Source organism: Cebus imitator, unplaced genomic scaffold, assembly GCF_001604975.1.
Source record: "Cebus imitator isolate Cc_AM_T3 unplaced genomic scaffold, Cebus_imitator-1.0 Scaffold270, whole genome shotgun sequence".
Taxonomy (NCBI): domain Eukaryota; kingdom Metazoa; phylum Chordata; class Mammalia; order Primates; family Cebidae; genus Cebus; species Cebus imitator.
In genome coordinates, this window is record NW_016107585.1 from 44,911 (window position 1) to 61,711 (window position 16,801).

Genomic DNA, 16,801 nt, shown 5'->3' on the forward strand with positions numbered 1-16,801 from the left:
TGGATGTTGAACTGAAAGAAGCAAAATAGACAGATGCAATGGTGACTACAAATCACACTTTCAGATTTGAAATGAGGGTTGACAGCAGTTGAAAAATAAGGGTTAGGTCTATAATAAACTGCCTTTATTGATGAGCTACAGTTTGATTAATTAGCACAAATTCAGAACAAGTAGTATTATTTAATGAGTTCATGTTTTTAATAAGCACATTAATTAGAAAGGCCTCATGCACACTTCTTGGGAAGCTAGAGTAGCTGATCATATTCAGATAATGTGGAGGGAGGTTTCCCCTGAACAACAGGGACAATGGCATGCGAAAGGCTGGATGTCCTTCCTGGCTGATGTTTTACACCTTTCTTCTTGGGTTGATTATTTTTTTCTTATGTAGAAGATTTCCTTGGACTCGGCCTTCAGAAAACCTAAATTTCAAGTTCACCTTTATCAAGGGAGCCTGGACAAATGGTTACGTTAACCTCTTTGTGGCCTTTGAACAATACATAGAAAATATCAAGGGATAGTTGTAAAATGGAGGATAAAAACATCTGCAGTGCTGAGTAGAAAGTAACTGAGTAGAATGGAAACCCGTACAGTAAAAAAGTTAGATTGAAGGTTGTGTGGTGGCTCATGCCTGTAATCCCAGCAATTTGGGAGGCCAAGATGGGAGGACTGCTTGCGCCCAGGAGTTCAAGATCAGCCTGGGCAATTAGCAAGACCCTGTCTTTATAAAAAATTAAAAGTTAGCTGGATGTGGCAGCGTGTGCCTGCAGTCCCAACAATTTGGGAGGCTGGGGAGAGAGGATAACTTGAGCCCAGAAAGCTGAGGCTGCAGTGAGCCACATCACTACAGCCAAGGTGACAGATGGAGACACTGTCTCAAAAAAATAAAGTTAGATTGGGCCAGGCGCAGTGGTTCATGCCTGTAATTGCAGCACTTTGGGAGGCCGAGGCAGCTGGATCACAAAGTCAGTAGTTCAAGACCAGCCTAATCAACATGGTGAAACCCTGTCTCTATTAAAAATGCAAAATTAGCTGGGTGTGGTGGTGTGCACCTGTAAACCCAGCTACTCAGGAGGCTGAGGCAGGAGAATCACTTGAACCCAGGAGGCAGAGGCTGCAGTGAGCCAAGATCACACTCCAGCCCGGGCGACAGAGCAAGACTCCGTCTAAAAAAAAAAAGGGGGCAAAAATAAAGTTAGGTTGTATTTGCAGGAAGGGCATGTAGTTAGCCTAGAGGTATGATGCTAGTGCTTATTTAATTGTCTGAAATCTTTTAGAAGGGTGCTGGTGCCACCCAGGTTGCCTGTGTTCTTTTGGCTGTGGAGTTTGTGCAGGAGGAGGTTTGGAGATCCAGGAGCCTGAAGTCAGATGACAGGTGCCTTGGCCTCTGTGGCATGTCTCTTTGGACTCTCTGAAAGTTATTTCATTGCTGTGGTTTTCTAGAAGAATATGAATATAATTGTAAGGTGCCACATGCACTGCTTGGACATTATAGTTCTGACAGTTATTAATGACAAATTTCAAAACCAAAGTCTGTTTCTACTTGTAGGATATTCTAAGTCTGGAAAGCACTCCCCTAAGAAATTCGTGACAATGGAGAAGCCTCTTGTTTGCCAGAATTTATTGTAGAATGGAAAGAAATACAAAGTGATGAGTGAACCAGAAGCTGTAATTACCCCAGAAATAACATATCTTTTTTTAAAAAATTTTTATTTTCTATTTTGTGTGTGTGTGTGACAGAACCTTGCTCTGTGGCCCAGGCTGGAATGCAGTGGCATGATCTCAGCTCACTGAAACCTCTGCCTCCTGGGTTCAAGTTATTTTCCTGCCTCAGCCTCCCAAGAAGCTGGGATTACAGGCGTGCACCACCATGCCTGGCTAATTTTTGTGTGTTTAGTAGAGATGGGGTTTCACTGTGTTGGCCAGGCTGGTCTTGAACTCCTGACCTCAAGTAATCAGCCTGGCTCAGCCTCCCAAAGTGCTGGGCTTACAGGCGTGAACCACTGCACCTGGCCCAGAAATACATACTCTAAAAACCAGCTTGGATTAGCAACAGAGATGTATATCCCTTAGATGTGGTATTTTCAATGTTTCAAAATAGTGCGTTGTGTTTTCACATTTTATAGTCTGATTTCTAAGAAAATAATTGTTTTGCTAACCTTATAGCTTATTCCAAAGAAGCAACTTTGGAGGACTTTGCAGAAGTGGAGTCATGGGAGGACATTGTCTGAGCTCTGCGGACCCCGATGATCTTCAGAGATCAGGATCCTTTAAAAGTTCCTAGGACTAGGTATGGAAAGAGGGGAGCCAGGTTAAGGCAATCAGGTGGTGATGGCGAAGCCCAGTGCAATTAAGCAATTTGTTCTTGTATTTCCTCCAGACTTGCTGTTGAACTCGGAGAGGAGCTGAGGAAGTGGGAGGCCAGGGCCAGTGCATGTAGTGGGGTTCAAATTTTGTTCCACTCCTTTCTAGAGGAGGACTTGGGCAAATGGAGTAGCTCCTCTGAGGTTCTTTGTCCACAATATAGTGATAAGAGGGCTTTCAGGGGGAAGACGGTATTCAATAAGGGGAGGTATTCAATGGTATTAGCTTATTTCTGTAAATGCTGAATCAAGTCCAGGTTGGAGAATGATCCAAGCAAGCAAAAATGATGAGGGGGTAGGAAAGCTCCAATGAAACCGTGGTCAGTGGGTGGTGAGTGTGTTTTGCAGTTTGATAACATGAAAGACTGAAACTGAGGGACGGTTGAAAAATAAGTCTTTAGAAAAATACAGTTTAGAGGTTGGAAGCCTCAGTATGGTAGAAAACCAGTGTGTAGTAAGGAGGGGTTGGAAGCAAAAGAAAAGCACGTGTATGACTTGAGAGTGAGATTTCCAAGGTCCAAGTTTCAGTTACCACTCAAGCAATCACTAACCCTTCTAAATTGTCACTCTTTCATATGTTGATATTGTATTTTATCAATTAATACACTTTGTTTTTTCAAGATAGAGTCTTGCTCTGTCACCTAGGTTGAAGTGCAGTACCATGATCATGGCTTACTACAGCCTCGGCTTCCCAAATGATCCTTCTAACCTCAGCCTCCTGAGTAGCTGGGACCACAGGCATGTGCCACCTTGGCTGGCTAATCACCAAAATTGTTTTTGTTTGAGACATGGAGTCTCACTATTTTGCCCAGGTTGCTGTGAAACTCCTGGGCTCAAGCAATTTTTGGCCTCCCAAAGTGCTTGGATTATAGGTATAAGCCACTGTGTCCAGTCTAAGTAAAAATTTAAAAAATCTCCTTTTCTAAAGAAAATTAAATTTGTTGACAGTAAAGTTTTAAAGTTGGGAAGTTATATTGAAATGTATCTGATGCAACCAGTGGAGTTTAAATTATTTTTAATCGAAATGGATTCTGAGGAAATTGTATGGACAGAAAACAAAGAATATAAATTTTATCTTGAATAAAAACTCCAGTTTTCAGGTGGGGTGGGTGGAGCTGAGGGTAGAGAAGGGTGAGAAAGCAAATATAATAATTATTCATCTCTATAACATTTAAAGATTTGATTAAGTGAAACAAAACCCCAGCTGGTGGAGCAGAGGTGCCTGCTTGGGTTCCATAGACACCTACAGCCCAAATCCCTGGAGATCTGGGGTGGGGGGCGGTCATAGTGAGTGTGGGGATGCTTCAAATAGCAGGCGTGTTCAGCTGGGAGTTGGTTTGGTTTGGTTTGGTTCAAAGGAGGCAGAAGTCTGGATCTTAGCTGTTTTTTTTTTGAGATGGAGTCTGGCTCTGTTGCCCAGGCTGGAGTGCAGTAGCATGATCTCAATTCACTGCAACCTCTGCCTTCTGGGTTTAAGCCATTCTCCTGCCTCAGCCTCTCGAGTAGCTGGGATCACAGGCACCTGCCACCATGCCCAGCTAATTTTTTGTATTTTTAGTAGAGACAGTAGCCAGGATGGTCTCAAACTCCTGACCTCGTGATCTGCCCGCCTCAGCCTCCCAAAGTGCTGGGATTACAGGTGTGAGTCACTGCGCCCGACCAATCTTAGCTGTCTTAATGTGAATGTGGGGTCTTGTGACAGGGTCTCTTCTGTGTCCTGGGAGTGGATCTGCACTCTACCTGATGACCCAGCTACTTTGTCAGATGCTGCCTGCTTGGTCTTCACCAGGTTGCTCCTGCGTGAATGGTTACAGCCTTGGCATGGGACCACATTTCCCCTGTTGAATATTGGTGCTGGAAAACCCTCTTGCAACTACTCCTTTAATATCTTCCTCTCTCCTGGGAGAAGCTGGAGAGAGATACAGGTCACAGGGGCCTCCTCTGGGAGAAGGGAGATGGAGAGAAACACCAGATACTCCTCCATCTCCTGCAGCTGTTTTGAGTTTGATTTCTTATTCTATCTGAAGGAAGCTTTTTAAAACAACATACACACTTACAGTAAACACATTTTCGAACCTCAAGAGGGGCAGTAGCAATGGGATGGAAGTGAGGCCACGTGGGTCCAGTTCCAGCCCTGAAATTCACTAGCTCCATGTGGGAGCTCAAGGCCATAGTGCCATCATCTACAAATAGCATTGAGGTTTTGCCTGCCATTGATACAAGTTTGCAGTAGATATTATTTCTGCACAATTTGCATGTTCAGTTATGATACTTCACCTCTTTATCGGTATTACACACAATTCAGTGTTGACTATGATATTCTGAAAAGCACACAGGCCGGGCATGGTGGCTCATGTCTGTAATCCCAATGCTTTTGGAGGCAGAGGTGGGTGGATCTTTGGTGCCAGGAGTTTGACACCAGCCTGAGCAACAAAGTGAGACCCCACTTCTTTTTTTTGAGACGGAGTCTTGCTCTCTTGCCCAGGCTAGACTGCAGTGGCGCGATCTCGTCTCACTGCAACCTCCACCTCCCAGGTTCGAGCGATGCTCCTGCCTCAGCCTCCCAAGTAGCTGGAACTACAGGCACCCACTACCACATCCGGCTACTTTTTGTATTTTTAGAAGAGATGGGGTTTCACCATATTGGCTAGCCCGGTATTGAACTCCTGACCTTGTGATCTGCCTGCCTAGGCCTCCCAAAGTGCTGGGATTGTAGGCATGAGCCACTGCCCCTGGCCATGATACTCCATTTCTATAAAAATATTTAAAAATTATCCAGGCATGGTGGCATGTGCCTGTCTTCTCAGCTACTTGGTAGGCTGAGATGGGAGCATAGTTTGAGCCTGGGAGGTCAAGGCTGTAGTGAGCCATGATGGCACCAGTGCACTCCAGCCTGGATGACACAGTGAGACCCTGTCTCAAAAAAAAAAAAGAAGGAAAGCATACAAATGATTTTACTAGTTGAATATAAAAGGAATTTTAACCCACTCTTTTTTCTCTCTCTTAAAAACTGTATGTTGCCTGCAAGAAATTATATTTCTTCTGTCCTGTAGAATTTTTATTTCACTCCATAAATTTACATTTATGTAAATGACATCAGGATATCATGGATCTGTTAAGTATTCTATAGATATACTTATCATTTAAATAACTTTCGAATTGTTTTTCAAGTTGTTTCTGTTATACCTATCAGGTTATACGTGGACAGATGATTTGGTAACAGTCAATGCTGACACAGAATGAGTGCTGTGCACAGGTCATCCACTGATGTCTGTCTCCTATCTCAAAAAAAAAAAAAAACTGTTTGGAACTCAGTAATGTTTGGAATTCTCAGTCCCAGTTTAAGCATAAGCCTCTCCTATGGATGTGGCTGATTTTTACTCTACATATTATCCCCATTCAAGTAGCCAGTTTAAAACAGGCCAGTTCATTCAAAGCTAAAATTACAGCCCTGTAAAGAGCTAGTTTGGACTCTGTATGTCAGGAATTGGGTTGTTTCATGGTATTCATTGCTATGTTCAAATAAATGAACCTGAATGATGTTACTTTTTCATCACTGCAAATGCCACAGTAATAGAGATATTTAACTGGTAGCAACCAGAATAACAGGTGTTCTTCTACACTGATTTTCCTGGCTGTTTAAAAAACTACTTTATAATACTTCTGGTTTACTTGTTTAGAATCTAACAATATTGTGCACTGTAAGATGCTTCTGGTCTCTGCTCTTTTGTCAGGCCTAGGGCAATAGCTAATTGAGACTATGTATCACTAGTAAGGCATCTTCACTGAAGGGCTCTGTGGGAGCGCTATGTGAGATGCAGACACCTGTCAGAAAGGGGGCTAAATTTCAAACAAGGAACGTAGTGTTGCATCACAATGAAGTAAGTAAGTAAGTGTCCAGAAGGAACTTCTGCAGTACTGTGTTTTCCAAAGTGCTGAGTGAAATTGTAGGAGTCTGTTTATTTATTTATTTATTTTTAGCTGGAATTTCTATGAATACATTCAAAATAGAAAGGTTTTTTTTTTTTTTTTTTTTGAGATGGTGTCTTGCTCTGTCGCCCAGGCTGGAGTGCAGTGGCATGATCTTGGCTCACTGCAGCCTCTGCCTCCTGGGTTCTAGTGATTCTCCTGCCTCAGCCTCCCAAGTGGCTGGGACTTCAGGTGTGTGCCACCACACCCAGCTAAGTTTTGTATTTTTAGTAGAGGGGGATTTCACCATATTGGCCTGGATGGTCTTGAACTGCTGACTTAGTGATCTGCCTGCCTTGGCATTCCAAAGTGCTGGGATTACAGGTGTGAGCCACCATGCCTGGCCACAAAGCGTTTTTTTAATATTTAATTTTTTTGGTACATAGTAGGCATATATATTTGGGGGATACATGAGATGGCATACAGAAACGAAATGTAAAATAAGCACATCATGGAGAATGGGGTATCCATCACCTCAAGTGTATATCCATTGAGTTACAAACAATCCAATTACACTCTTTGAGTTATTTTAACATGTACCATTAAGTTATTATTGACTATAGTCACCCTGTTGTGCTATGAAATAGTTGATCTTATTCATATTTTCTAATTACTTTTTTGGTATTCAAAATAAAATTTTTTTATGACTTCCTTCTCCGCATACCAGTGATAGCAGTGTTTTATTTACAGTAATTATAGATTTTTTTTTTTTGAGAGAGAGTTTCACTCTTATTGCCCAGGCTGGAGTGCAATGTCATGATCTCGGCTCACTGCAACCTCTGCCTCCCGGATTCAAGCGATTCTCCTGCCTCAGCCTCCCAAGTAGCTGGGATTACAGGCACCCACCACCATGCATGGCTAATTTTTTTGTAATTTTAGTACAGACAGGGTTTCACCATGTTGGCCAAGCTGCTCTCGAACTCTTGATCTCAAGTAATCAGCCCACCTCGGCCTCCCAAAGTGCTGAGATTACAGGTGTGAGCCACCGTGCCTGGCCTCAAACTTATATTTGAAATTTAGAAAGATTGCCAAGACCCTAGAGTTTTGCATGTTCTCACAAATTGATTTTGTTAGTTCAAATTTCATACCACTTTTTCTAATTGATGGTTCTTACACCTTGACAGGTGACTGAGTTCAATACGATCAGAATTGAACCATTTCGAAAAGCACAAGCGGTGATTGCCAGTAACCAGACAATAACCGAGTTTGAGCGCCCTCTTCTGCTCCTTCCCTCTGATGAATTCTCATTTTCCCTGGCCTCCCCCATTGACATTCATCCAATGCCCATGGATCAGCCTTCCTGGAGCCACATCCAGCTTAGAAAGATGAAGGACTTCCAGCCTTTTGGGAGATGACAATATGTTATCAAAATCAACAAATTAATAGATTTACTTCCTTTGTATATTTTTGCAACGTTCTGTGAGATATCAAGTCACTTTCCTGGTAGTTTCTTATTCAGTGTTTCACTGTACTGCTTAAAAAAAAAAAATGGTCAGGCCTCAACCCTAACAGTCACTTTGAGATCTTGTTAAAAAGTTGGGTTTAGAGTCTGATACAGGTTTTGAGATGGCCCTGAGATGGCTCTGAAAACTTAGGTTTTTCAGACTCCCTGGGCAACTTTCATGGGGCAGTTTAGAAAGCTAGGAGCAATCTGCCAGGCATCGAGAAACCACTAGATGGCGGGGCCATCCCTTGGAGCCCATTCTGCAATCTAGAAAGTGGTCAGAGAGGAAACCTGTGGAGTGGGAAGAGTCCAAGTACACATGTTAAATGCATGTTAATAAGTGGATGGTGCAGATGAGCTGAGGTGTTGGGTCTTAGGGGGTGAGTGGTAAGGATTCCTGTCACTTCTTGTCCCCTTCTAGCTTCACTTGCAGTATTTGAAATGCCTGGAGGATCCTTAACTGAAACTCTGCGCTAGTCAAATGTGCTGTGCCATACATAGCACAACCACTTTAAAAGGTGGAAGCAGGAAGACTAGCTCAATGAGAGGGCTAATATTTTTATAGGGCCAATGATTTGAATTGGTAGACATATATGCCCTCCTACATGATACAGGAGATAGGGTGCAAAAACCAAAGCAAAGTGTTCTTTCCTGCCCTCACTCACCACACGCTGCTCCTCACATGCCCAGCAAGCAAGCCATTTCTCTGCAGATTCTGCAGTGCACGCCAGCTGGGTGTCCTCTAAATCAACTCAATTCTGACAATAGCTATCTAGAGATAGTGTCAGGTCCCACAGGGTAAGGGCTCAGTCCTATAAAACTGTCCCCCACTTCAGGGGCCAGTGGTAAGACTGAACTGCCAGAACTTCCGATCCACAGGCTACAAACTGGGGCTCCCAAGACTTCCCCGAGGGGTTTAATTTGTTAGAGTGGCTCACAGAGCTCAGGGCAACACTTTACTTACATTTACTGGTTTATTAATCAGAGGTTTAATACAGGATACAGATGAACAGCCAGATGACGAGATACCCAGGGAGCTGTCTGGAACGGTCCCAGCACTGGAACTCCTGTCCCTGTGGAGTTAGGGTGCACACACTCCCAGCAGGTGGATGTATTTGCAAACCTGGAACTTCTCTGAACCCAGTCCTTTTGGTTTTATAGAAGCTTTAATTTGTAGACATGATTGATTACATCATTGGCCATTGGTGATCAACTTGATTTTCAGCCCCTCCTCTCTCTCTGCTGGTTATGGGGAGGAGCTGGAAATCCTAACCTTTTAATCCAGCCTTGGTTTTTACTGTGACCTGCTCCCATCCTGAAGCAAACCAGGGGCCCTCAGCTACCAGTCACTTCATTAACATATAACAGAGTATATGAGAATTAATTAGCATATATTATTAAGTCATATAATTATAAAATATATAATTATATCTATAATTATATGCTATATTATATATGTTATCTAGTACTATAATTAGCATATAATCCTTTGTATGCTAATATATTACTATGCCATATAATTAGCATGTACACTCTAAATGCTCCTTAGATTCCAAGGATTTTAGTTTTAGGCCAGGAAAAGATAAGGAAGACCAAATGTATATTTCACAAAATCACACCTTCTAAGTGTATGACACTTTTAAAGAAATTAGCAATGAGCAGATATTAAAAATCAGATAAAAAACAGATATTCCCATCCCATGAGGTTTTTTCTTTTGAAAAGTGTATTTCCCCCTAAAACCAGGAAACAGCGTAATGGAGATGAGAGTTCAAATCTCCTGCTTTTTTCTTTAGCGGTTACTGAGGTCATTCAGTGTCTCAGTGTGCCCCTAACATTTAGATAAAGGCAGGTGGGTAAGACCAAAGCTGTATGCTTTTATTTTTTAAGCCACTTGAATTATTTTTGGTGTCTGAATTTCTTAAAATTCCAACCTAATTTGTGCTGCCTTCAAAACAGTCTTATTATTGGAATTATCACTGTGAATGAACATTACACTCTAACAGTGTGATATTATATGAAATAGTACTGTTTAGTCCTTAAAATTGGTTGGAAAGCAGTGATTTAGGGGGGCATTTAAATGTATTTTTAAAGTGATTAAAATAACAATGCTACACTTTTTTTAAATAAGGAAAGCATATTTTCATTGTAAGTATCCATTAATGATTGAAGTGTTCAGAGGAACTACTGAATTCATCGTCTGTTTTTAGATGAAGCAAAGACTAACCCCCCCTTAACAGTTACTCAGTTGATTACCCTTGCTGGCAACTTGAGGAAAGAGAGGATAAAAACTGCCACTACCAATCTGGAGTTGGAGGTTATAAAAAGGGATGCTATCTGGGAGAGGGCAGAGCATGTTACCATCTGCAAGTTTAGGATGCCTGAAGAAATGGCAAGAAAAGGATTAGAGCCTTGCTACAGCCAGAATTTATGTAAGGGCTTGAAAGACATCATCTCTCATGAAGTCCAAGATATGCTGAAAAGTGAGCAGAAAATTATCTTAATTATTTGTTTGAAATCAAATATCTTTGGGAATAGTTACAGAACATGTTGCTTGGTTATTTATAAGCTTGGGTTTGGAGAGTTAATGCAAATGCAACAGCAAGCATGGGGCTGCCATCCTCTTAGTAAGGATGGTGTGTGCAGCTGAGTCAGAGGAAAAGTTGAACCCTAGCTCCAGTGCTGCCCTGGCTTTGGGAGTGTAAGCAAAGTCTTAACCTAACTTCATGCCTCTCTGTTCCTATTTGTGAAATGGATGCAAACCCCCCGTGACCTGGGCTGTGGTGAGAATGCAAGGAGACCGTGCACATCAAGATCCAGGCAGGTGGTCTGGCTCAGTAAGGGAGCGGTCACATCACTCTGGTACTTGAGACAGGGCTGGTAGCATTGAGCCTTTTTCTGGGCCTTCCATGGCGCTGAAGCAGGGATCATGGGAGCCACTGGGTGGCGCCAGAGATGTTCAACTGGCTAAGATGGAAAGGGAGAAAGCAGAGCCCAGGGAGGGCTGGAGGGGGTTGTTCTTGGTCTTGAACCAGAAAACCACAGGGTTCCTTGTCCTGGTTTTCAAGTACTTCTCTTTGTGTGTGTGTGGTATGGACGTAGCACATTGCTATAAGTGAGCTCAAATCAAGACTTTGATTATTAAATGTTGTTACCATGGTTAACGAATGTAGTGTTTTTTTTTTTAAGAATCCTCAGTAATTCAGAGAGAGGTTTTATTTAAAATTCTATTTAGATTTTTTGTTCCTTAGGACATGTAAAAGTACATCAACACCCCAAAAGGTGTTATATGGGAAGTCAAAGCATTATGATCTGCCTGCATGCTTTTCAGACATGGTGGGCAAGCGTTCTAAACCCCCGGGCCAAATTTGCCTTGAGGACGACTGAGGTTTTCTACTCACTAGTCTTGGGACACTGAAACCTCAAGAGATTAGAAACAAATGCAGTTCTCTCCCACCTGGCAATCTGGGATGCAAGCTCAAAGGTGAGCTCCTCATCCCACTGGAGAAGTTCAACTGGCCAAACACTACTTTTCCTGTACTTTCTACAGTGGGATCATTTACTTTTCAGGGGGAAGGCTGTACTCAGAGACAGCTTTCACAGAACCAAGGGAAACTGTCTTCTTTTCTTGAAAAACACTTGCTTCAGGAAATAATGGGTCTCATTGGCTCTTGTTAATTGGTAAAATGTTTTTTTTTTTTTGGTCTGTGCAGATATTGGCACTACCTCAGCATCATGAGTGTGGTGATTAATATTCTGGATATATTTTACATTATTTGATCCATAAATTCGTAAGTCATGGATGATGGGAAGAAAATGAAATCTGCTTTTTGACACTGTTCTTCTTTGTATTATTTACTTGCAAGTCCTATTCCTTGGTTGTCATTCCTTTGGCTCTTTGGCAACAGTTGGTTTTGATCTCAGCTCTCTGGCTCCTGGGCCAAGACTAAATGAGTGTCAGCCAGTATTCACCAGGTGTTCACACAGCTTCAGGACAACCTGCACTGTCACCACAGCCCTTTTGCAACAGGAATAATTATGGTTTTTCTCCCCTCCAAGGATGAGAAGGTATATTTTTATTCAAAGACAGGGATATTCCTATTACCTCCTCATCTGTGCATTTGTCTTGACAAGGGATTTTTCTGCACATAATGGCTCTCATTTGGTCCTTTTGCTGTATTCCTTTAGGGGAAAAGTTTCCTCTTCCTGCTTTTTCATGAGAAAGCACACTTCTCTCCATTCTCTGAAGGGAACACCACAGCTGCTGAATTTTTCATGTGTTCCTGAGAGAATGGTGGTCTCCAGCAGTCAGCCTAGCTCATGGCTCGTTTTCTGGAAGTCCTTCCTGGGGCGAAGCAGCATGCTGCTTGCTGAAGAGTTTGATCCTAGGGATTCACTGCTGGAATCATGTTTTCAGGTGACAGGTGTTCTCAGTCTCCTGCCTACATGTCAGGGTTTGAGAAGTCCTGATAATGGCTCTGCAGCCAGTGATGCTAACACAGGCCCTGGGGTTGAATTCCAGGTTCTGAGTTTTGAGGTTCCTCCTGATTCTTTTTTTCTTTTGACACATCACCCAGGCTGGAGTGCAGTGGCGGCAGGATCTCGGCTCACTGTAACCTCTGCCTCCCGGGTTCAAGCAATTCTCCTGCCTCTGCCTCCCGAGTAGCTGGGATTACAGGTGTGTGACACCATGGCACTGGCTAAGTTTTGTATTTTTAGTAGAGATGGATTTTCACCATGTTGGTCAGGCTGGTCTTGAGCTCCTGGCCTCGTGATCCACCCACCTCGGCTTCCCAAAGTGCTGGGATGACAGGTGTGAGCCACCACACCCAGCCGGTTCCTCCTGCTTCTTAGTTGAGATCTCCAGTTCCACCCTGGAGTCCACTGCAGATTTAGACCTAATTTGTTCCAATCCTGGTGTAAGTCCTCAGTTAGGAAGTCTGGAGTGAGTCAGCCACCTTTATTCTTTGCAATCCCATTCTTGCTGTTTGTTCTAACCTCCTAGCACAAGTTTCCTTTTCAGAAGGGAGGATGCTCTATGCTTTTATAGCAGTGTTTTCTTTTCAAGCAAGCTTGGAAATCAACAGGTGGTTCTGTTATAAAAACAACTGCGACAAGGGGCTTAGAGTTATTCAGCATGTTTTCACTTTTCCTTACCCACAAAAACCTTTTGTGAAAGGAAATCTTACCTGGAACATGCACTGGTAAACTATTCAAAAGTGGAGCTGCTGTGATGGGTCATTGAGGGGAAAGAGATTTCGAGGGTTTACTGAGGAGCCCTGCAGGGCCTCTGACTTGCTCCTGGCAGGGCTGCTTGGAAACCAGCAGATAAGGTCATTATTTGGATTTCATTTTTTTTGTTTTTGTTTTTGTTTTTGAGACAGCGTCTCACTCTGTCAATCTCAGCTCACTGCAACCTCCGCCGCCCAGGTTCAAGTGATTCTTCTGCCTCAGCCTCCTGAGTAACTGAGATTATAGGCACACACCACCACACCTGGCTAATTTTGAATTTTTAGTAGAGATGGGGTTTCTCCATGTTGGTCAGGCTGCTCTCAATCTCCCTACCTCAGGTGATCCACCTGCCTCGACCTCCCAAAGTGCTGGGATTACAGGCGTGAGCTACCACGCCTGGCCATTATTTGGATTTCTTGAAGCTGTGATCCAGGAGTGTGTTTCTGAGACACCTGCACCCTAATGGTAAGTAAAACACTTTCCCATCCATAGGTGTGATATATTTATTGGCACATTGTTTCTGAAGCATAGACATATACCCAGACCATAGATATTTAAATTATGATAACTAAATCAAAAGGTTTGTGAATTTGGATTTTTCCCCATTATGAACATATATAATTATTTTGAACCACGTAAGCATGTGCATTTTCAATTTTTTTTTTTTTGAGACAGAGTCTTACTCTGTTGCCAGGCTGGAGTGGAGTGGCATGATCTCGGCTCACTGCAACTTCTGCCTCCTGGGTTCAAGCAATTCCCCTGCCTCAGCCTCTGGTCAGTTTTTTAACTTTTTTATTTTTGTGAGACAGAGATTCGCTCTGTCGCCCAGACTGTAGTGCAGTGGCACGATCTTGGTTCACTGCAACCTCTGCCTCCTGGTTTCAAGTGATTCTCCTGCCTCAGCCTCCGGAGTATCTGGGACTACAGGTGCATGTCACCATGCCCGCTTAATATTTTTTTGTTGTTGTATTTTTTTTTAGTAGAGATGGGGTTTACCGTGTTAACCAGGATGGTCTCTATCTCCTGACCTGGTCATCCGCCCTCCTCAGACTCCCAAAGTGCTGGGATTACAGGTGTTAGACAAGAAGCCCGCCTTAATTCTTTATTTTTATAATTGTACCCTCTGTCATCCAGGCTGGAGTGCAGTGGCGCGATCTTGGCTCACTGCAACCTCTATCCTGGGTTCAAGCAATTTTCCTGCCTCAGCCTCCTTAGTAGCTGGGACTACAGGCATGTGCCATTTGTATTTTTAGTAGAGATGGGGTTTTATCATGTTGGCCAGGATGATCTCAAACTCCTGACCTCGGGTGATCCACCTGCCTTGGCCTCCCAAAGTGCTGGGATTACAGGCATAAGCTACCACACCCTGCCTTTTTTTTTTTTTTTTTTTTTTTTTTGTTTTGGAGACAGTTTCACTCTTTTTGCCCAGTCTGGGGGGCAATGGCACGATCTCAGCTCACTACAACCTCTGCCTCCTTGGTTCAAGCAATTATCCTGCCTCAGCCTTCTGAATAGCTAGGATTACAGGTGTCCCCCACCATACCTGGCTAATTTTTTTGTATTTTTAGTAGAGATGGGGTTTCACCATGTTAGCCAGGCTGGTCTCGAACTCCTGACCTCAGGTGATCTGCCTGCCTTGGCCTCCCAAAGTACTGGGATTACAGGTGTGAGCCACCATGCTGGGCGGAGAGTTCTTTATTTCTATCTAGATTAGAAAAAGAAATGAGAATCGTGGAACACAAATGCATGGGTAATACTACATTGCCTATATTTGAGCTTCTCACAATTTAGCAAGAGAGAGAAGGGAGATACATAAATAATTGGGATGATATTTATATGGCTATGGGGAAAGCATTCCCTTTGCTTACAGTGATTTTAACATAAGCGTAACTGCTGGCATAGGCTGAGACCAAGCAACTCAAGATGTTAATGATGTGAGCTTACATAATCTTATTATTTTTTCTTTTTATTTTCTGTAGAGATGGGGATTTTGCCATGTTGGTCAGGCTGGTCTTGAACTCCTGGGCTCAAGCAATCCTCCGTCTTGGCCTTCCAAAGTGCTGGGATTACAGGCATGAGCCACCACGCCCAGCCAACATAAATAATCTTCACTTTCGACCTCCATAAAAAGGGTTATTAGGATGATTATATTTATTTGTGGTAAACTCTTAGGAACATGCCTGGCATTTAGGAATCACAATTCAACAGTTGCTATTACTTTCTTTGTCTAAAACAGATTCCATAAATATACTGTTTTTGATATTACATAGATCTAATTCATACTCATATTTTTGATGTAAAATTGAAAGATACATAAATATAACTAAAGCTTTTGTGCTTGTTCTCACCAAATACATTTCAAAAAGTTTATACACATCCTATTTCACTTTTTTAAATAAAATATTTCAAGTACATAGAATTCAGTTGTTGGGAAATGCAGCTGGACTTTTTTCTTACTTAACATACTGTAATGCAGTTTGCTTTAAGCTAGGAAGCCAAATTATGCTAGCCAGAACCAAGTTTTTACTCCTCAAATAAGGATAATAACTAATGGCCAGCGTGACACAGGGAAGAGGACTTATGATGGCTGTTGTGCTGGCCCCCGACAAAGCTGGTGTTCTTTTCTCTTTGTCTTTAGTTTCTTATCTTCCTCTGGGTGTCTAAGGGTTTTTTACATCTCTTGAGTTTTCCAATACCCACCTTTGGATGTCTGGCCAGACCATGTCCTAGAACCGTTCTGACTCCCCACAGTCCTGGACTTTCAATGGGGGCAGCTGACAGCTAAATATTTTTCATGTTAATTCTGTAATTCAGTCATTCTTAGGTGTGAGATACACTTTCAAGGTTTAGTTTCCTTTGAATAAAGTAATTTGTTAATCAAGTGAATCTCCAGTTGACTGGGGAGTATTTTTAGATGGGGGCAGTCCTTGGTTTTGATAAGTTACTTTGCCCCCGGCCGGGCTTAGTGGCTCACGCCTGTAATCCCAGCACTTCGGAAGGCCAAGGCTGGCGGATCACCTGAGGTCAGGAGTTTGAGGCCAGCCTGGCCAACATGGTGAAACCCCATCTCTAAAAATACAAAAATTATCCAGGCATGGTGGTGGGCTTCTGTCATCCCAGCTACTCGGGAGGCTGAGGCAGGAGAATGGCTTGAACCTGGGGGGTAGAGATTGCAGTGAGCCGAGATCTCACCGTTGCACTCTGGCCTGGGTGACAAGAGTGAAACTCCATCTCAAAAAAAAAATAAGAAAGTTCCTTTGCTCCCCATCCCTTGTTCTTGGAAGACAGGGATCCTGCCTTTTGCCCTCATACCTCACACCAGGCAGATGCTTGTGCCAACCACTCATAATATGCTGTGTGCCATGGGGCACAGTACATCAGCGAGGTGTTCTGAAGCACTGTGGGAGCTTTAACAAATTTTTGTTAAGTAATAACTAAGTGCTGGCACTGCATTGTGTTATTTAGTCTTCACAATAACACAGTTAATTAGGTCCCACAGTTTTCTGAATTTCATCAGTGAGGAAATAGCAGCAAAGAGGATGTAACCAATTTGGTGCAGGTGCCAAACCCAAAGACCAATCATACATTTCAAAATTTGCTTACATTTATTGTGCAGTTACTATATGCCAGGTGCAATGCTAGTCCTTTGCATGAGTTGTTCCATTTTACCCTTTCTCTGATCCTTTGAGGTAGGTTATAGTACTACCTTCCTTTTTCAGAAGAGAAAACCAATGGGGAGCGTTGGAACAATTTGGTTGCAAGCACGCTACACAACTTGTAAAATGCAGACCCAGCCTT